The following is a 21201-nucleotide window of genomic DNA, read 5'->3' as shown; positions in this document are numbered from 1 at the left end:
GAGCACATGCCGAATGCTCATCTGCAGAGCAAAGCACAAGCATAGAGCAGAAGTGCAGAGTGAAGGCATGCAGGAGAGGAAAGTCACCTCCCAGCCCAGGCCTTCCATGGTGTGGTCCTATTTTGAGTTTTGTACTTAGATGTCTGTGAGGTTGCCTGTTGTATTCTTAATACAAATCCCACTTAAGTCAGCCTAGAATAGGTCAAGATAAATGTAATGACTTGACTTGGCTGGAGTGCAGTGGCGTGATCACGGCTCAGGGTAGCCTCAACTTCCTGGGCTCAGGTGATCCCCTTCTGCCTCCCAAGTAGCTGGGACTACAGGTGTGAGCCAACTTGCCCAGTTAATTTTTTGTATTTTTCTGATGAAAATATTTTTCAGAAGAAATCTATGTACATTATCACTGACTGCTTTTTCTTCATCTTCTGTGAATGTGTAGGTGTTTGTGTCTCTTGTGTTTCTTCCTTTACACAGGATATGGGCTGTTTGAAAACTATTTCGTTATCTTCATCATCATCATTCATTTCAGCCACTTCAGATTTTCGTTTCTGTAAAAATGTTGATGTAAAACCAATGTGGGGCCCTAGATATCCACTGTCTTCTCAGGAGTGTCAGAAGTGCCTAAAACCTTTTTCTTCTTCCTACATAAAACCTGGGCTTTTGTAGACATCTGACAATTCATTTTTGAAATACTTTCCATTTTCTGTAAAATCAAACAAGGAAAATCATAATCAAGTCCTTTTTAAGCTAGTTTCTTCCTGAGTAATCCCTCTTTCTTTTTAAATCACTCCTCCTTCCGTAGCTTTTGTGTAAGTGCTGATTCTAATTATACATTTCACTGATGGATATGATGGCTGCTTAAATGGAATATTCCAGTCTTGAAAGAGTTCTTTCTGTACTTTTTCAGGTGGCATAAAATGACTCTCCAAGAGTCTTTCACCAAACAGGTAGCTGTTCATTGTTTCAGCAACTACCTTGGCAAAATCCTCAGACTTAAACTCCACAAAAGCATAGTGTTTGCTATTTCTGGCCTTTATTTCTGGATAGTCTGAACCTTGTAACAGTGCCTTGTAACTGGGAGAAATAGGAAAGGATCTGGGTTTCATTCAGTAGGTTAGGTAGGTGGCACACATAGACTACTCCAGAAGAAGGTTGTTCTAGTTTTTGTGTTTTGTTTTGTTTCTGAGATGGAGTTTCACTCTTGTTGCCCAGGCTGGAGTGCGATGGCATGATCTCGACTCACCGCAACCTCTACCTCCTGGATTCAAGCGATTCTCCTGCCTTAGCCTCCTGAGTAGCTGAGATTACAGGCATGCACCACCACACCTGGCTAATTTTTGTATTTTTTGTAGAGACAGGGTTTCTCCCTGTTGGTCAGGCTGGTCTAGGACTCCTGGACCCAAGGGATCTGCCTGCCTTGGACTCCCAAAGTCCTGCAATTATAGGCATGAGTCACTGCACCCAGTCCAGCCTTGACTTTGAAATATATGTTGTACATGCAGTCAGCAGTGAACTCTGGGGGAACACCAAAGATGAGAAAAATGAGAGAAGAGATACCTCCAATTAAAGGAGTTAAGACCAGATGCTTGAACTTATGTTTTATTTTTTTTTTTTTTTTTTTTTTTTTTTTTGAGGCGGAGTCTCGCTCTGTCGCCCTGACTGGAGTGCAGTGGCCGGATCTCAGCTCACTGCAAGCTCCGCCTCCCGGGTTTACGCCATTCTCCTGCCTCAGGCTCCCGAGTAGCTGGGACTACAGGCGCCCGCCACCTCGCCCGGCTAGTTTTTGTATTTTTAGTAGAGACGGGGTTTCACCGTGTTAGCCAGGATGGTCTCGATCTCCTGACCTCGTGATCCGCCCATCTCGGCCTCCCAAAGTGCTGGGATTACAGGCTTGAGCCACCGCGCCCGGCCTTGAACTTATGTTTTAAAAAGTCACTGCAAGCCGGGCGCGGTGGCTCAAGCCTGTAATCCCAGCACTTTGGGAGGCTGAGACAGGCGGATCACGAGGTCAGGAGATCGAGACCATCCTGGCTAACATGGTGAAACCCCGTCTCTACTAAAAATACAAAAAACTAGCTGGGCGAGGTGGCGGGCGCCTGTAGTCCCAGCTACTCCGGAGGCTGAGGCAGGAGAATGGCGTAAACCCGGGAGGCGGAGCTTGCAGTGAGCTGAGATCCGGCCACTGCACTCCAGCCCGGGCGACAGAGCAAGACTCCGTCTCAAAAAAAAAAAAAAAAAAAAAAAAAAAAAAGTCACTGCAGGTTGGGCACGGTGGCTGATGCCTGTAGATAGAGCACTTTGGGAGGCTGAAGTGGGTGAACCACTTGAGCCTAGAAGTTGGAGACTACCGTGGGCAACATGGCAAAACCCCATCGGTACACAAAATAAAATTAGCCAGACGAGGTGGCGCCTGTGGTCCCAGCTACTTGGGAGGCTAAGGTGGGAGGTCGAGGCTGCAGTGAGCTGAGATCCACCACTCCACTGCAGCCTGCATGACAGAGTGACACCCTGTCTTAAAAAAAAAAAAAAAAAAATCACTGTTTTGTGGTTTTCTGGGTGAAACCTCTGCTTCCATAAGAAAAAAGGGGGTTGAGACAGTATGTATTACTATTTCAAAATCATAACCAGATGTTTAAAGTAAATCATTGTATCTATTGTTTAAAAACCAACCTCAGGATTATTAAAAGTTAGTTTTATTGGGTTTTTCTTTAAGCTGGACTGGTTCACTCAGGTCTGTCACTTCCAAGCCCATGTTTTCCTACTTTTAACCCTATTTGGAAGGAAAACTGCAGCTAAGATTATGATCCATCCTGAGATGAAAAGTTTCACACATATACACCACACATACCCCCCACCACAGTATGATGACACAGTGACCCAACCTTAGGCTAATGGTACCACTGACAGCAAATGCATTTTTTATTCTAATTTTTTTCTTTATTTCTTCTAACAGCAGCAAATGCATTTAACCATTTATTGAGATTCTCAACAGCTACCATTTGGTTTGTAGAGCAAATTGTTTACAAAGTAATTGTTTCCATTTTTGATATTTTAATGAAAATTATGTTCTTCAGTTTTAAAGGTCTGTCCCTCTCCCAAAGAAAGACTAATAACTACCTACCAAGTAATGATTTTTTAGGAAAAGAACAAAAGCAAAAGCAGCTTTTAAACACTTCTGGAACATGGGTAAGCTTCCAAAGTCAAGACCTTCTGGGCCCAGTGGAGGTGCTAGGCTGCCTCAGGACGCCATCAGCACTTCCCCATCCACAACATCCTCAGCAGCGGGAAGCCATGTGCCAACCCCGGGGGGCTTCCTGTTCACAAGCTCCCCTCTCTTTTTCCTCTCCACCCTTGCTGCTGGGCCTCCCCTCCAAATCTGCCTAACGAAGGCAGCAGGGTCTTTAATACTGTTCGGCTTTGTCAGTGGGGAAAGTGTATTCTAGAAAGCTGAGAGATTCCCTGGTCCAGTCTGGGGGAGGAAAAAATACGCAGTGTAGCATAGATGGTTTCACTTGTCCACTCAGACACATGCTCATACTTATTCGATGGATGTATCAGATGCTTCAAAAGTCCTGATGTGTAGTAGCACACAAGTTGCTTGTAAAAAAGAAGTTGTAAAATTATAAAAATATCTGCAGCAGTTCAGGCTCCTGATGACAAAGCTGGTTCTGCTAAGTAGTTATTTTGACATGCACAGCAGCTTTCCCTAGAAGTCCTGTGTTCCGGGGGTTTCATTTAGACCACAGGAAGTTGAAATTGAAGTTTAAAAGGTTCTCTGCTGACAAAATATGCTATATCCATTGGTGGACTTCTACTCAGTAATGAAAGGAGCAAACTACCAAAACCTGTCATATGTCATGGACCAACCTCAAAAACATTAGCTAAGTAAAAAAAAACCAGAGAGGAGAACACATATTCTATAATTCCATTGATTTGAAATGTCCAGAAAAGGCAAGTTGACAGACCGAAATGGTCTGATTTACCTCAAGAGGTAGGGATTCAAGCTCTCCAGAGTACATGTGATACACACATGAGAAAAAATAAGGAAAAGGAATTTCAATGCAAATAAATGAAAATAATGCTTCTCCCTGATTATGAAGAAAATCACATTCTTTTTGTAATAATTTGGAAGACAAAATATGAAGAGAAGTCTTTAATGTTGCCACTCAAAACGTTCTGGCTTGTTGTTTTTTATACTTCTTTATGCATTTGAACATTTTAAAAAGTAGAATCATAACATATAGTCTTTTGTCACTATGTTTTGGGCATATTTCTATGGCAGTAAATATATCCTTGGCATCATCATTTTTAAAAGCTTGATGTATATTAAGTTAATCATTGCCACCCCTGAAGTAAATTTTCTTATATATATATTTTAATGGATGCAAGCAAGCATTTTTGGGCTGAATTCATAGAAGTAGAATTTCTGGAGGAGAATAACATAAAACACTTTTAAGATGTTTCATAGAAATTTTCAAATTATCCTGCAGAAAAATTGGTTCAGAGTTTATACACCCAAAGTAGCAGAGCTCCAGTGTCTCCCTTCCATTTGTCCACTTTACTGGTATTTAAGGAGAAAATCTCATTGTTTTCATTACATTTCTTTGGTTTCTACTGCTTTTGAACTTTTTTTTTTTTTTTTTTTTTTTTTTTTTTTTTTAAGATGGAGTCTTGCTGTATAGCCCAGGCTGGAATGCAACTGTGCAATCTCGGCTCACTGCAACCTCTGTCTCCTGGGTTCAAGCCATTCTCCTGCCTCAGCTTCCGAAGCAGCTGGGATTACAGGTGCCTGCCACCATACCTGGCTAATTTTTGTATTTTTTAGTACAGATGGGGTTTCACCATGTTGGTCAGGCCAGTCTCGAACTCCTGACGTCAGGTGTTCCACCTGCCTTGGCCTCCTAAAGTGCTGGGATTACAGGCGTGAGCCATGGCACCCAGACTTGAATCTTTTTATATGCTTATTGATCATTTTTTTCCTTATGGGAAGTGCCTGTTTCTCCATTGCCTATTTTGTGGCCAACCTCCAAAGTCGCATTTCACTTAAATTTTATCCTGCTGATTGAAAGCATTTTAATATAAACAGAAGCAGGACAGACTGTAATTATGTAGATCTTGCTCTGTCACCCAGACTGGAGTGCAGCGGCATGATCGTAGCTACCACAGCCTTGTACTGCTGAGCTGAAGCAATTTTCCTACCTCATCCTCCCAAGTAGCTAGGACTACAGGCGTGTGCCACGATGCCCAGCTAATTCTTAAAAATTTTTGTAGAGATGTGAAATCACTGTGCTGCCCAGGCTGGTCTTGAACTCCTGACATAAAGTGATCCTCCCACCTTGGTTTGCCAACGTGCTGGGATTACAGGCGTGAACTACTGCTCCCGGCCGAGAGCTCATTTTGTTTGCTAGTGAAGTTCTTGGTATCTTTTTATGTTTGAGGCTTTGATGCTAGTGCTGAAGTATTACACTCACCATCTGAGGTTTACAGGACTTTTGTTTTTAATATTGAACAGATGGAACTGTTTAGTTCTGTATCTTTGCAGGCATACAAAATGCGCCTACCAGGATTCTGCTTTACATCCATTGAAAGCAAGAAGTAATACAGTAAAACTTTGCCTGGCTTAGAGGCTTTGAAAGAATGGAGTATTTTGATTTAATTCTATTAACTTGGAAGTGTGAAGGTGAAAAGAATTCAAAACTTACATTTCTGGTTGAATGCAATTTGAAAATACAGCCAATCATTCCCCTTTTCTTCTGTAGTAAGTTTGGACATTCCAATCTACTTGGTGTTTTATTGTAGAACTGCTAGTGTGCCTGAGACTTACATTGTGAAGATAAGTTTTTAAAACTTGAGAGGTAGGAGGTGTAAATGGTATTGTATTAGATCAGACTGGATGAGCACTGACACTTGTAAATATACTTTTTAGAGTGAATCTCTGATTGCCACTTTTTTTCTTATTAACTCATAAAAATAAAACACATTGGATGGAGGGTGGGAGTAGGAAGGAGACTTATGTGTTTTAATTGCAAGTCATGGTTTCATATCAAGACAGAACATATGGTATCCCTGGCTTTGGACCTACAGAAGGAAACACATTTTTCTACCTGCTGTTTGCCAGAGGTTCTTGAACACCTGGAGGGATTACTGCAGCACAGATGGCTGAGCCTTACTGCAGAGTTACTGATTCACCAGGTCCAGGGTGGGGCCTGAGAATTTGCACTTATAAAAAGTTCTCAGGTTCTGCTGGTGCTGCTAGTCCAGAGACTACATTATTGAGAACCCTCTTGTCTACTAACTGTGAATTGTAGAACTCTAGAAAAAAGCTTAGTTTGGTGTGGGAAAAGAAGCTCACAGGTTATGGAGCAAATCGTGAAAGATTCAACCCTTGATCCCAGCCTAGTGTGGAATTCAGGTAACAAGCAATACACAGTGACATAACACAGTTCTTGGTTTTCATGATTGTGAGTCACAGCCAAGTATCAAGTGAGAAATTAAGTTTCATTTGCAAGGCTTAGAGAGGTCAGGTGATTCTAGAAAAAATAGACCTTGTATATACTTTAAACCAGAAAGAGCTTTGAGTGCTTATTAAGTTGAAAGCTTTGTGTTTTTATTTACTTTTGACTATTTTTTTCTTTCTTTTTTTTTTTTTTTTGAGATGGAGTCTCACTCTGTCGCCCAGGCTGGAGTGCAGTGGTGTGAGTTTGGCTCCCTGCAACTTCCATCTCCCGGGTTCAAGTGATTCTCCTGCCTCAGCCTCTTGAGTAGCTGGGATTACAGGTACAGACCACCACACCTGGGTATTTTGGTATTTTTAGTAGAGATGGGGTTTCATCATGTTGCCCAGGCTGGTCTTGAACTCCTGAACTAAGGTGATCCACCCACCTAGGCCTTCCCAAAATGTTGGGATTACAGGTGTGAGCCACTGCACCCAGCCCAAAAGCTTTGTGTTTTTAAAGATATTAGACGTGTTTCTTGCTTTAAAAAAATCTTAATAATGTAGGAGAATAAGAGAAATGTTTTTCCAAAAGAGAGAATTGCTTGTGATTATTTTACCTTATTGGAATGTTGGATAATATAATCCACTTCATTAATCATCAGACATACTATGAATTTTACATTTTTATAGGATTTGTGTCTCAATAGAGATAATACGGGTAATTCTTGTACTCCATCTGAAGATGAAAAATGTAGGCCAAAATCATAGACCATGCATAGAAGCTGGATAATGAAGACAGCTCTGGAGGAACATGTATTCACACACACACACTGACACACATATATTTAGAGTATAAAGACATATATCTTTTAAAGTTTATTTTGAACGTTTTAAAGCAAAAGCCAGCCCCCCACCCCCTGGAGTAGGCAGGCCCCGCCCCTCTCCCCAACTGGGCGGGGACAGCAGTTGCATGGGCAGCTTTCCTTGTGATGCCACAGGTCCCTCTGGACACACTGCTCCCTGGCCACGCCTCCTTTCCCTTTCATCTTTCTCATTGACCAATGGGCTTGGAGAATTAAGGCCACGCCCCCATTCTGCATTCTAGTGCGGCCCTGGTTATGCCTCCTCTGGCTCAGTCACACAGCCGCCTGGTAGGTGACTGGAGGTGTTTGCTGATGTGACCCCAACCCTGCCTCCCTCCCCACCCCATGATGTTAGAAGAGATGCAACAGAGTCAATTGGCAGCAGCCAAGAAAAAGGTAAGACACAACAGGTCATGGCCATCCAACCTAGCCAGAGATCCCGTCCGATGACAAGACCACTGCCAGAGTACATACCACTCCTGAGGCACACTGGGCTGGGCACCCTAACCCTGGCACCTCTGGGCTCCCTCCACCAAAGTCTCATCAGTCAGCCTTGCCCTCTCAGCAAGCAGCCCAGCCTCTGCCCTCACCAGTCACCCCATGGTGACTTTTGGCAGGTGACTTCTGGGGCTCCCTGCTCCATACTCGCCCCTCACGTCCTACTGCCCCAAGCCCAACCTCCCTGGGTTCTTTGGGCTCAGCTGTCCGAGGATCTGGGTCCCCCAGCCCCAGGACCCCACAATCGCCAGTCATCCCCGGGTGACTTTGGGCTGGTGACTCCTGGGGCTTCCTGCTGTACTCCCCCCTCCTGCTGACCCAAGCCTGACCTCCCTGGGCTCTTTGGACTGGCATCTCCAAGGACCTGGGCACCAGCCCTACGTCCCACTCCCCAATCATGGATCAGCAACTCAGCCATTGCACTGATGTGGTTCCCCCAACCCCGGGAGGAGTGGAATGTAGTGATGTCACAGTCCCCCTAGGGATGTCATTACTGCTGCAAGACTGGCCTATAATCTTACAACCCAGTCCCCTAAGCATCCTCGCTCCATTTCTGGTTCCTCTGGCCACAGCACAAATTTCCAGCTGGAAGGGGAATGGGGACTATGGGACTTAGGAGCAACAGGTTTCAGGTTGCCTTACTCCCTTTGCATAGACATTGACTTTGTGAAAAGCCTACACTTCCCCTGTGAGCTCAAACGTTGACAGTATCTCTGGGTGGCAATGGGAGAATGGGTTTGGTTTGGTTCTCTCCCAGCCTTCTACTCTCCAGAGAGACTTTAACATATTTTTCTGAGTTCTCCACCTTATATTCTAATTCTCCACCGTTCTGGGACCAGACTTCTCTTCAGTCAGTGGTCTCTGAAGTGAGATTTGCTTATCTTCTGTGGAATAGATCTTGGGAAACTGAACTTGACAGCTTGAATCTTCCTCATATCATCTCAACTTGGGGTACTTTGAGTGCCACAGGATAAATGTGGGAGATCTTTCTGAAGCATACCAGACTTCTCTCTGAAATGAGATTTGGGTTGTCCTCTTTCTGATAAATTCCAAGATTTAACAAAAAAGCTGCCTTCTGCCATGAGGACACATGGATATAAAAGTTTGAGAGGTCCTGGTGCACTTCTTCACACTTACAGACGTGTGAGGATGTATGACTCCAAACCACACAGTGTGCAGTTCCTGCCTACTTAACGTTTAGTTTTCTACCTCTGGCTCTGATTTTGGTCTCTGGCAGCTGCTGATTCATGGCAAAACCCCAGAGCTTGGAGTCACAAGACTGAGTTTAAGTCCCATTATTACCCACCCTCCCTTTTTTTAGCCATAATATCCATCCTTTCTCAATCAGTAAGTGATTGTGGAAACACCTTGTACAGTTGTTGGTGACATTAAATCAGATGGTGTATAAGAGTATTTTGAAAAACTGTAAAGGGGGATGTGGCTGTAGGGGCTGGTAGTTCTCTTGAGTATTACTGCTCTTCTTTCCCACAGCTGAAAGAACATCAGCAGAGGAACAGCCCTGGTGTTCCGGCAGGAGCGAAGATGAAAAAGAAAACTGGCAGTAGCCCTGAGACAACCACTTCTGGTGGTTGCCACTCACCAGGGGATGTGAGTCTTGGCTGGCCAGGCTCCTGGGAATAGGGGGCCCAAGGGGACAGTAGAGGGTAATTGTTAAGATTGCTGGGTACTGGTTAAGAATTCTGGGTTTGAATCCTGCCTCTCCATTGGCTAGGGATCTGATTTATGGCAAGTTGCTTGAGTTCTTTGGGCCTCTCTTTTCACATCTGTAAAATAGGGGTAGTGTTGTTTGATTTTCATTTCTGAAGTTTAAATGATATTCCATATTGTTGTTGTTTTTATGTTAATCCCTAGTACATGTCCTGCTGTGAACACCCAGGATACCCAGGAAATGGTCATTGCTGTTTGATTTTCCTGATCCCCAGTCTCAAGGGGGAGCTGGGCCAATGAGTACAGCCACTTGCTATCAAGCTGTCCCTTTAGGAGTCACAGAAGGGGGCTCAGGGTGTGGTGAGGAGAGCCCCAGGCACTAGGAGTAAGAGAAGATCTAACTTACCACCAGCTTGCTGGGTGACCACAGAAAAATCACTTCTTACGCTGGGCCTCAGTTTTCTCCATTGTAAGATGACACTGGATAAGATCACTGTCTTTCAAACTTGTTTTTTAGCTGGGGCCCCCTTAGTTCAAGTGAACCCTTAGTCAGGAGTCTGGTTTTTTAATAGAGGTGGAGGTCTGGAGCTCTACCAGATTCATCGTCCACATCCTGGGCCTGAGGAGAGGGGTCCAGTGAGCATATTAAGAGCTGCATTGGTCAGGTGACTCCACCCTGTGACTGCATCGCTCAGGGAACATTTCCATCTATTTGTTCCTGCCCCTGGCAAGGCAGCAGGTGGCCATTTGGAAGAATGGCACAGGCCATGGTTTCAATCTCCTCTGCTCTTCCTCAGCGTTTCATTTACCTGAACCCACATCTTCCTCCTCCCCTACTTTCTTGCTTCTCTCTAAGCCACTTCTGTCTTTCTCCCCCTGCCCTTGTTTTTCCCTTGTCCCCTCCTATAGATTCAGGACATTCTGAAGGTGCTGGTGTCCAACCTTCACCATTCCAGTGGGGTAGCGCTCCCCCATTGCACAAGTGGAAGGTGAGGCAGTGCCAAGACCCCTCTCTGCCTTGCTCTCTCCAGCTGTGCATGCCCCTGAGGCTTCTCTGGTTTGGGGGAAACTTAGCCTCTGCCTTGTTTTATGTTGCTGCCATTAACCTTCATCCTGTTTATGTCTGCTTCTTCACCTGCTTGATTGATTGGGTTTTTTCCTTGCCCGCATCTTTTATCATCTTGGAAATGGTGAGACCTTAAAGTTTAAAAGTAACTTGGGAATAACTTACAGAGAAGGCATGTGCGATTTGGGGATTTTTTTTTTTTTTTTTTTTTTTGAGACAGAGTCTCACTGTGTCACCCAGACTGGAGTGCAGTGGTGCGATCTCGGCTCACTACAACATCTGCCTCCCAGGTTCAAGTGATTCTCTTGTCTTAGCCTCCTTAGTAACCAGGATTACAGGCACCTGTCACCATGCCCGGCTAGTCTTTGCATTTTTATTAGAGACGTGGTTTAACCATGTGGGCCATGCTGGTCTTGAACTCCTGACCTCCAGTGATCCACCTGCCTCAGCCTCCCAAAGTGCTGGGACTACATTCATGAGCCAGTGTGCCCGGCCCCTTTGCTGTTTTTATACTTTCTCTATATTCATAACTGTTTCCCTGTAAGCTTTTTTTTTTTATTTCTCTTTTTTATTACTCCTGTGTCATCTGCTACCCTGAAGGATCTGGAGGTAAGAGGCCCTGAGCCAAGGTGCAGTGACCCTGCAGGCCAGCCCTCCAACGTCCTCTCACAGTGGGGGCTGGGTGCCCCTCTGCCGGCTGAGACAGCCCACACACACCCCAGCCCTAATGATTGTTCTCTCTACCTCTTCCCACAATCCTCCTCCAACTCCTCCTCTCTGCATGCGCCTCAGAGCCGGAACCAAGAACTGGAAGTAGCCCTGGACTCAAGCTCCGCAATAATCAATCAACTCTATGAAAACATAGAATCACTGGTAAGAGTCCAGTGGGGTCCTGTGATTCCACACTGCCAATCCTGGGCTTTAGATTCCCCTTAGGGCTCTGAAGAAAGGGGCTGGGTCCCCTGGGGCCAAAGGCAAATGGGGAACTGGAGCACCCAGGCCTCACCTGGAGGGACCCCAGAGCAAGGAGCATGCAGCATGGCTCTTCTGTCACTGCCCTCTTTGCCGACTCTCTCTTCTCCAGACGCCCCTGCTCCAGTCCTTGCCACACACGCCCTGGGGTTGTCACCTCTCAGGGAAGCACTAGCCTGATGGTTTCTCAGGGACCCTGTATTTCTGTCACAACTCAGTCCCTAATTTGCTCTTTGAGTCTGGACAAGCCACCTCTCCTCCTTGCACTGGTGTTTCCGAAGGAGGTAGAGCATCAAAGGTCTCAGTTTGCTCTGAGAGTCTGAGATTTAAAGGCTCCTAGAATGTAAACCTGAGGGCCAAGGACTCCTGTCTGTCCTTTTCCATTCTGTATCTGCTGTGAAGAACTGTGCCTGGCTTGTAAGTGCTCACTAAATGTTTGTTGAATGAACGCACCTTTCTCAATCACAAGCTGGCAGAAGGGTGGGCCTTTCTCAGACTCCGTCTCTAGAAGTTTATGTTACTGTCCTTTTGAGAGAATCCAGATTCAGACTTTGAGTTCTGTGGCTGTGGGCAAAAACCAACAAAGACCCAAATCCTCTGTCCTTGCGAGCTTGAGGAGAGTTGATCAGTTCATGTTGCCATTGGGTCTGAGAATGTTGTCTTTAAAATCCCTTCCTGGCCCCTGCCTACCACTTCCTGGTCTGGGGAAAAGAGTTGAGGGGGCCACCCTCAGTCACCTGAATTTGACTGTCCCCACAGAAACAACAGAAGGAACAAGTGGAGCATCAGCTGGAAGAAGTAATGTGATTTCTTTGTTTGCTCACAACATGACTGCTGGGTTTGGGGGGCACTCAGATGTAGAGGCACCAGTCTCACCTCGCCCAGTCCCAGCCTGGGGAAGAAGGCACATCCCTCAGGTTACACCACATCCCCACAGGGTCCCTGATAACCTGGTCCCATGGGTGGGCCTGTCCTGGGGCATCAGTGGCATTCTGGGGGCATGTCTCTTGCTGTGCCATCTCTGCCTCCCTGTGGTAAGAGCTCTGTCTTCCTCTTCCTGCAGGAAAAGAAAGCAAACAAAGAAATACAAAAAGCACAAACGGAGCAGTTAGAGGTGAGTGGAGAGTGGGGAGTTTTCTCCTGTCCTCCAGAGAATGTTTCTTTCCTTCTCTTTCAGCACTTGCTTGGCTTTTCTCCCAAACATTCAATTTCAAACAATCAACATCCTCATGCTGGAAAAGGGAGACTTGAAGACCACCCTTTACCATACTAAACGTGCTGCCAGACACTTCAAAGGTGGGAATCAGGTCACTCCATCATCCTTCAACCTGGCACTTTGACAGGTCTTTAGGGGGAGTCCTTTGGGTCCCATCTCAACCTCTGTCATTACAGAAGAGTCCAAGGATCTTGCTGGCCACCTGCAATACTCCTTACAGCGTATTCAAGAATTGGAGCGGGCTCTCTCTGCTGTGTCTACACAGCAGCAGGAAGAGGACAGGGTGAGTCCAACCAACTGCCCCACCCCCTGGCAGCCCAGCTTCCCAGATGGAGGAGAGAGTGTAAAGGTCCCTTCTGTAGGATGCAGTGTCCTGCCCAGAAGGCAGCATGCTCATTTCTAGCTGCTATTGTGTGTGGTTGTTAGAGACAGCCTGGGGCTGAGTCAGCTGCTGTGGGTGAGTTGAGGGGCACTGTGGGGAGTGAGCACTGCACACACAGCTTGAAGGCCAAGTGCCTGCCCTGCCCTTACCTGGCTGTGGCCTTGGCCAAATCCTAGCTGGGGTATTGGGTGCTTGTACTGTGAAGGTACAGAAGAGTACCTTTAGTACGTTACCATTTCTGTAGAGAGAGGAAAGGGGTGTGTGTGTGTGTGTGTGTGTGTGTGTGTGTGTGTGTGTCTGTGTTTGTGTGTGTGTACATACTATGATAATATACATGAAACATGTCTGCAAGAGTTCACAAAAGACCCAGGAGAGAGTAACAGGGTGGCTGGGAGACACTTCCATGGTGTACCTTCTGAGTTTTGGACTATGCGAATGTATCATCCTTTCAAAAAGTGAACAAATGATTAACTTCCCCTTCCTTTCTGTGCCCCCACCCCCAGCAAGGAAAATAGGCTTAGAGAATCGGATAGACCTGGGTGTTCAAATCCCAGCTCTGTCTCAGTGATCTTAGGCAAGCACTTAACCTCGAACACTCCATGTTTTTCATCTACACAATAGAGGTTATCCTAGTAACTGTCTCACATGGTGGTTATGAGGATTATATGGGATTGCTAGTATGGAACCTGGTGAAGCACTCCATAAAGGTTCAAACAGTGGTAGTAATCACAGTAATAACAATAGCAATGTTATCTGATCTCTCTGGGCCTCCGTTAGCCAGCTGTAAGTTCGATCTCTTTCCCTGTCCCTTCCAACTTTACTGAGTTCTTTTAAAAACCAGGCCATGGGCTTGGAAATACCTTGATCTTTACTGACCGAGTTGTATATTGAGCCTAGCCCTAGTCCTTTAAGGGGCACTGCCCGGGCTCCCCAGATCAAAACTTCTCACTCTTCACATCCAGTCCTCGAGCCGCAGTGAAGCAGTCCTCCAGCGGCAGTTACAGCAGACCAGAAAGGAGCGGGCGCTGCTGAACGCACACGTGACACAGGTGAGGCTTTGCAGAGGGAGGGATGTGGAAGGAAGATGATCCCAGCTGACCAGGAGCAGGTGAGGACCAGTGACAGCCCTTCTTAACTTCTGTGCCCATTCTTGCAGGTGACAGAGTCACTTAAACAAGTCCAGCTACAGAGAGATGAATATGCTCAACATATAAAAGGAGAGAGGACCCGGTAGCAGGAGAGGATGCAGAAAATGTCGATGGAGGTGAGACCTGACCCTTCAGCCCCACGTTAGATGGGTCACTGGGTCTTTCTGGGCATCTGTAAAATGGGAAGAGTATAGCTCGAGGTGGTCATAGTTCTGGGCTTTGTGGAGGTGGGGGCAGAGAGGGAGATCGTAGCTTGTCCAGCCACCAGCCCCTGTCTCCAGGGCCCTTTCCCCCTGTGCTTTGGGCAGGCTCACGCATTGAAAGAGGAGAAGAAGTGTCACATACATCGGATACAGGAGCTGGAAAGGAGCTTGTCCGAACTCAAACACCAGATTGGTAAGATGGGGCTGGTGTGACCTGGGAGCAGGACTGGCATCAGAGGGCTGTGGGGTGGCTTAGAGTGCCCCAGGGAGGTGGGTGGATGGAAGGGCTTTGAGGCAGAGGGAAAGAGGTTCTGTGCCAGGAGACTGCAAGTCTTGTCATCTCCATGAGCCTCAGGGTCCCCATCAGCAAAGAGGGAGGAGTGCCCATTGTCAGCCACCCACAGTGCTCTCTATCTGAAAGTGGCTTGGAAATTGGCACCATCGGGTGTGAGGAATCATTAGCAGTGAGGCCAAGCTTGGGAAGCCTGAGAGGAGCTGCATCAAAAGGAGGGCTTTTTCTTTGAGGGGGGTGGTGGGTGGGGAATCCAGAGGCCCTTATTGTCTGCTTCATTTCTCAGCTGAGCCCCCATCCCCGGTGGACCCAGCAGGGACATCTGAGGTGGAACAGCTACAAGATGAGGCCAAACACCTGAGGAAGGAGGTGGAAAGTCTGGAGGGAAAACTCCAATTCCAGATGGAAAACAATCAGACCTTGAGTCTCCTGAGCAAGGAACAAAAGGAGAGGCTCCGGGAGCAGGAGGAGAGGCTCCGAGAGCAGCAAGAGAGGCTCCAAGAGCAGGAGGAGAGGAGGTTGCGGGAGGAGGAGAGACTATGGGAGCAAAAGAGGAGGCTTCGGGAGAAGCAGAAGAGGCTGGGGGAGCAGGGTGAGAGGCTGGGAAAGCAGGAGGACAGGCTACGAAAGCAGGAGGACAGGCTACGAAAGCAGGAGGAGAGGCTGCGAAAGGAGGAGGAGAGGTGCAAAAGCAGGAGGAGAGGCTACAAAAGCAGGAGGAGAGACTGTGGGAGAAGCAGGAGAGGCTACAAAAACAGGAGGAGAGGCTGCAAAAGCAGGAGGAGAGGCTCGTGCTCTCCCAGAACCACAAGTTCCACAAGCAGCTGGCCGAGCCACAAGTGCAGCTTTGAAGATCTAGTGGGTTGCCCCACCTGGGCAGCCTGCCCTCATCCCTAGCCCTCCAGGCCTTTGTTTCCCCACCTGTAAATTGAGGCAGTGTAGCCCTCATGTGACATGATACCTCTAAAGGCACCTGTGACCCAGAGCTCATCAGGCCCTGCTCTGATGGCTGTAGGGGAGAAGGGATGATTTTTCTAACCTACCTCCACCCTTCCCGGTAACATGGGAGGCAGACACCAAGTTCTGGGGTCTCCATCTGCAGTGGCTGGCCACTGATTGCTTCTCTCTGTCCAGAGCAACAAGAACAAGAGCGCACTGCAGTTGGAGCAGCAAGTAAAGGAGCTGCAGGAGAAGCTGAGCAAGGTGAAGAAGATGGTAACCGCTGCCCCATCCAAGAAGGGCTGGGAGGCGGGCACCAGCCTCTGGGGAGGGGAGGTGCCAGGCCAAAGGCAGCTCCAGCTGGGGGGCAGGTGACCCCAGCACCCTCCAGGGCAGCTCCATGATTGTTTCTTGCTTCCTGCCCTCTGACTTTTAGAGGTGGGTAGCCCTGGGCTCCTCCCAGGTCTGGACATCACCTTCCCAGCTAGAGGCATGGATTCCCCCAATCATAGGGGTGGAGACAGTGGTATAAGAGGGTCCTTATGCCAGGCACAGTGGCTCCTGCCTGTAATCCCAGCACTTTGGGATGCTGAAGCAGGAGAATCTCTTGAGGGTTAGGAGTTTGAGACCAGCCTGGCCAACATGGCGAAACCTCATCTCTACTAAAATTATAACAACAACAAAAAATTAGCCCAGCATGGTGGCACATGCCTGTAATCCCAGCTACTCAGGAGACTGAGGCATGAGAATCTCTTGAGCCTGGGAGGTGGAGGTTGCAGTGAGCTGAGATTGCACCACTGCACTCCAGTATGGGCCACATGGTGACACTCTGTCTCAAAACAAAAGAAAAAAGCCTGCTTAGATTCAAACTGGATTCTGGCCTCAGTTCCACTACTTTTCATCTCTAAGTCTCTGTTTCTTTAGCTTCAAAAGGAAGTTAGCATTTTTCTCATGGAGGTGCTGAGGATTAAATGAGAGAACACATGGAAAACATTAGGCATGTAGCACGCTTAGCAGATGGTGGTTGGCTCCTTCTGCTTTTCCACCAGTCTGTGGTCTACAGTTTAAATGGTGGGAAGAAGGACATGAGATTTGAGGCTGGGGAAGGAGGTGTGGGGTTCTAGGCAAGGGGGGAAGTCTCTTAGGCCTGGAGCAAGGGGCCAGGCTCCTGGGCAGGTGACAGAGTCCCACAGTGCCCTCACTACCCTATTAATGGGCCCAGAATCTGGAAGCCAACCACCACATGCCCTCATGCTCAGGGTCTTCCTGCAGATGGAGCTGAAGAGCCAAGAGTCTCAGAGTCTGCAGCAGCAGCAGTGAGACTACTACCTGGGTCACCTGCAGCAGTACGTGGTCACCTATCAGCAGCTGACCTCTAAGAAGGAGGCGCTGCACAGGCAGTTACTGCAGACCCAGCTCGTGGACCAGCTGCAGCAGCAGGAAGCTCAGGGCAAAGTGGTGGCTGAGATGGCCTGCCAAAATTGCAGGAGACCCAGGAGAGGGAGTTGCTGAGGACAGGGCCCCGAGGGGGACGACCTGGCAACCTCTGTGCCTTCTCAGTCTGTTTTCCATTCCCTTAGGAGTGCCTTGAAGCTGCCAGCCAGCAGAACCAACAGCTAGAGACCCAGTTCAGTCTCATGGCTCTCCGTGGACAAGGTACAGGAGACCACTCAGAGGAAGAGGAGAGAGCCCCAGGAGGAAGGGGGGACTGTTAGCAGCATAGTATTGAGGGGTTGGAAGAGACCTTTAGAACAGCAGGTTGTTATGCCAGCTGGGTGTCTGCACTAAGTTCGGTATCAATATGGTGACCTTCCGGGAGCAGGGGGCCACCAGGTTGCCTAAGGATGAGTGAACTGGCCCAGATCAGAAAGGGAGCAGGTCAGAACTCCCGCACCAACCGGTAGTGTGACTGTGCCTGGGCAATATACAAGATCTTGGATCTTAATAGGAAAAATAAAGAACAGCAGCTCATTCCCTTCTCGGGAGGGGCCGTCTCAGGGTTATACAGTGAGGATGGGGACAGAGGTGGGCCCACAGTACTTCCCTTATTGGGTTTTCTGAGGACCCCTCTGGCCACCTCCCCACAGGAGATGGAGGAGGACATCTGGACACTGAGGAGGACGGGGTGCCTCGGCCTATGCCAAGCATCCCAGAGGACCTGGAGAGCTGGGAAGCCACGGTGAGTCTGACTTTCCCTGCCCCCGCTTTGCCACCTTCCTCTGTGGTCCCTCCCAGACCCCCTTATGCTCTTGGTTTCCCCGCCTTCTGATTTCTCTGGACCTTCACCTCTTCCGGGAGCCAGTGGTCAGACACCACTTCACCTGTGACCAACAGGTGCACTCTCTGAGGCCCCAAGGGAAGGGGCTGTGCTCCACCTCCCTGCCCCATTTTTTTTGTGTATGCCCCTACAAGAATACTCAGCTCTTGCCTTCAAGTGGCATTTTTCAACTCCGCTGGAGCCAGTTTCCAGGAGGAGCAGGCATGACTATGTGGGCAATGGAAGGTGTGAAGGCTGTGCTGCCTGCACCTGGCTCACCCGGTGGCCTCGGCCTGGAAGGAGCCAGAGGCAGAGGCCCCAGCCCCAGGGACTGGGGGTGAGTTTGTGTGTGGGGAGAGCTACCGGGCCCTGAAGGAGGTCATGGAGAAGGTGAAGGTGAGTGAGTCCTGCCATGGGCCAAGAAAAGTGGGGGCAGGCAGGACAGGTCACTCCCGTGATGTGACCAAATTATTTTGGCTCCAGAGCAGCTTTATGGACCTCCTGAGGAAGAAGGTGGACAGGAAGCAGCAGGTGGAGAATCTAGAGCTTGGATTCATCTAGCTCTCTGGAGCGACAGGTGGCATGAGTAAGCAGGAGGCCAGGGCACGGGCTCAGGGAGCTGCAGAGCCTTCAGAGGGGCCCCAGTGTCTGAGCCATGTCCTCTCACAGGAGAGCACATCATGGTATATGAGAGCCAGGGGGCAGGGCCAAACACACGGCACCAAGAGGAGGAAGCCAGCAGCCTGGTCCAGAACGAGGAGGAGATGAAGGTAGAGGGTGTGCAACATCTCTGCGGGGGTGGGGGTGAGGGTGGCTGCTGGCGCTGGCTCAGGCGTGGCAACTGAGCACCCCTCCCTTCAGGTGAAGCTGCTGGAGCTGCAAGATATGGTGTTGCCGGTTGTGGGCGACCACGAGGGGCATGACAAATTCCTCCCTGCTGCCCAGAACCCTGTTGATCAGCCCGCTCCAGGGGCCCCAGCCCCCCAGGAAGTTGCGGCTGCCGAGGAGCCCGGTTGTGAGTAGAGCCCTCAGGCGGGGTGGGCAGGCCGGAGCAGGGGAGGCTCACAGTGTACTCAGACCACTGCCTCCCTCTCTCCGAAGATTTTCACGACAGCGTGGAGCCTGCAGCGGGAGAGGCCAGGGAGGGTTCTCCCCGTGACAACCCCACTGCACAGAAGATCCTGCAGCTGCTTTCTGTAATGCAGGACACCCAGGAGCACCCAGGCTTGGCCACCAAACCCTGCGTGCCATTCTTTTACCGGGCAGCCGAGAACAGAGAGATAAACATCATCATCATCTGAGAGCTGGTCAAGAAATTTAAAAACAGCAACAACAACAAGTTATGGGGTTAACCCCCTACACAATTCATCTACTTCATTGGAATGTTAGAGCCCCTCGTGTTTATTTATGTTTCTAATTTACAGTTTAAATTTCTTTGTGAAAAGTTAAGGGAGAGTGGGTGTTTCCCTGATGTTCACTCTGGCATCCTTTAGCATTTTGGTTTTAATTTGATAATTGTAGGTCATTAGCTCGCATATTGAGTTTGCCCTTACATGGTGGGAGTTCAAACACACAAAGACCCACTATTTGCACAAAACTATTCTTACTGGTTTGGAATAGGCTGCCATGCTTTTTAAACATTATTGCAGCATGTATATTCATTACAGAACTCAGATAAAATCTGCTTATGTTCTGCTATGATGTTTGATAGAATCCGAATCACAGTGAGCTCTTCATTAGCTCAATATGTGGTTTCCAGCCTGCCCAGCTCTCCTACATAGAGCCCAGAGCCAGCAGTGTAGGCTTCCTGGAGACACAGGCACTCCTGCGGGCTGGGGAGCATGAGCAGGGGTCCCTTTGGGGAGGTGGAAGAGGCTGCGGTCAGTGGAGGCCATAATGAGCTTGGGCAGAAAAGGCATGATGATCGGGGGATCTGGGACCCGACAGAGCCTGGACTGAGGACATTGTGGCCACCTCCTCCAGGTGCCGCTCAGGCGGTGGAAGCTAGTGCTGGGCTCCCTGGTCCTGAGTGAGGCCTCACCAGTCTTGGAAGCTGTACCCAAGGTAGCTTCATGTAAGGGCACATCTAAGCACTTTTTTTTTGAGATGGGGTCTTGCTCTGTCTCTAGGCTGCAATTGGGTGGCAGGATCACAGCTCACTGCAGCCTCAAATGCCTGGGCTCAAGTGATCCTCCACCTCAGCCTCACAAAGTATAGTAATTATAGGCCTGAGCTATGGAGCCCCTTTTAAATCTTAATAAATATCTGCTCCTGGTCTGCTTCCCTGGCTGACACACTTGCTGACATCTTGCACCTAGACAGACATGTTTCCGGACTTGGTTCTGTTTGTTCTGATGGGCTCCTCTCTCTCAATGACCACATGTTACAGTATGTGGCTATTCTTACACATTTCCGTATAGACCTGAGGGTTAGTATATTAATGTTAAAGTTCTACCGGTTTTCGAGGCTGGGTGGAGTGTTTGGATTAATTTAGTTGTGGGCATCTTGACAATACAGGCTTTCCCTCCGGGAATGGTGATTCTGGGACGCAGGTTTTGCACATTCTGGTTTATTGCTTGGCTCGCTGCCACAGAGGGATGGCACTGCTCCACACGCCATGCCCAAGAGATGTCCCACCTTATCTTTCTAAATCAAGCTGAACATTCTCAGCTGACAGCATATCATCAGTGCTGCGGGGACTCATTCCCCTCAACCTGAGATGAAGTGAGGCAGAGACTATGGAGCAGATTTGTGCTGAGTGCATTCGTCCTTCCTGACCTGCACTGCTGCTGGCTGGGGCTGTGTCTGAGCCATCAGAGGGCATTGATTTGGGGAAGGGGTGGGGGACAGTGTTGGAGAGATGCCCCTAACCTTCCTCAGATCCTCCTGTCCACCCAACACTTGGCCACCAAGGCCCCTGACTTCCAGGCCGCAGTTACCACTAACGAGGTGCTGCATGGGAACAAAGTGTAGGCCTAGAACCTGGAGTTCAGGTCACTCCTCCTTCCAGTTGAAGCCTCTGCCCCTCCCAGGTGATTCCAGCCTCATTCCTCCATGGGCCAAATATCCTAAACAAAGGCCTGGACAGGGTGTCTTTACCCAAGTGCCCAGAAAACACACACGAAAAGGCTCTGCATGCCCCCGTGGCCTGCCAGAGGTAAGAGCCTCCCCGTCAAAATGCACAGTCCAGGTTCTTGCAGGGAGGTGAGGAGCAGAGGAAGAAAAGGTCCACCTCATTTTTTTTTTTTTTTTTTTGAGACG

General features: G+C 48.5%; 2 pseudogenes; one reads left to right on the top strand and one right to left on the bottom strand.

Moving 5' to 3' along the window:
* Nucleotides 1–377: 377 nt before the first annotated feature.
* LOC104679257 lies at nt 378–2752 on the bottom strand (annotated as a pseudogene).
* Nucleotides 2753–7611: 4859 nt separating this feature from the next.
* Nucleotides 7612–19241, top strand: LOC104662982 (annotated as a pseudogene).
* Nucleotides 19242–21201: the final 1960 nt, after the last annotated feature.

Source organism: Rhinopithecus roxellana, chromosome 5 (assembly GCF_007565055.1).
Source record: "Rhinopithecus roxellana isolate Shanxi Qingling chromosome 5, ASM756505v1, whole genome shotgun sequence".
NCBI lineage: Eukaryota > Metazoa > Chordata > Mammalia > Primates > Cercopithecidae > Rhinopithecus > Rhinopithecus roxellana.
The sequence above is the reverse complement of the archived record's forward strand: the minus strand, read 5'-3'. Positions and strand labels throughout refer to the sequence as shown.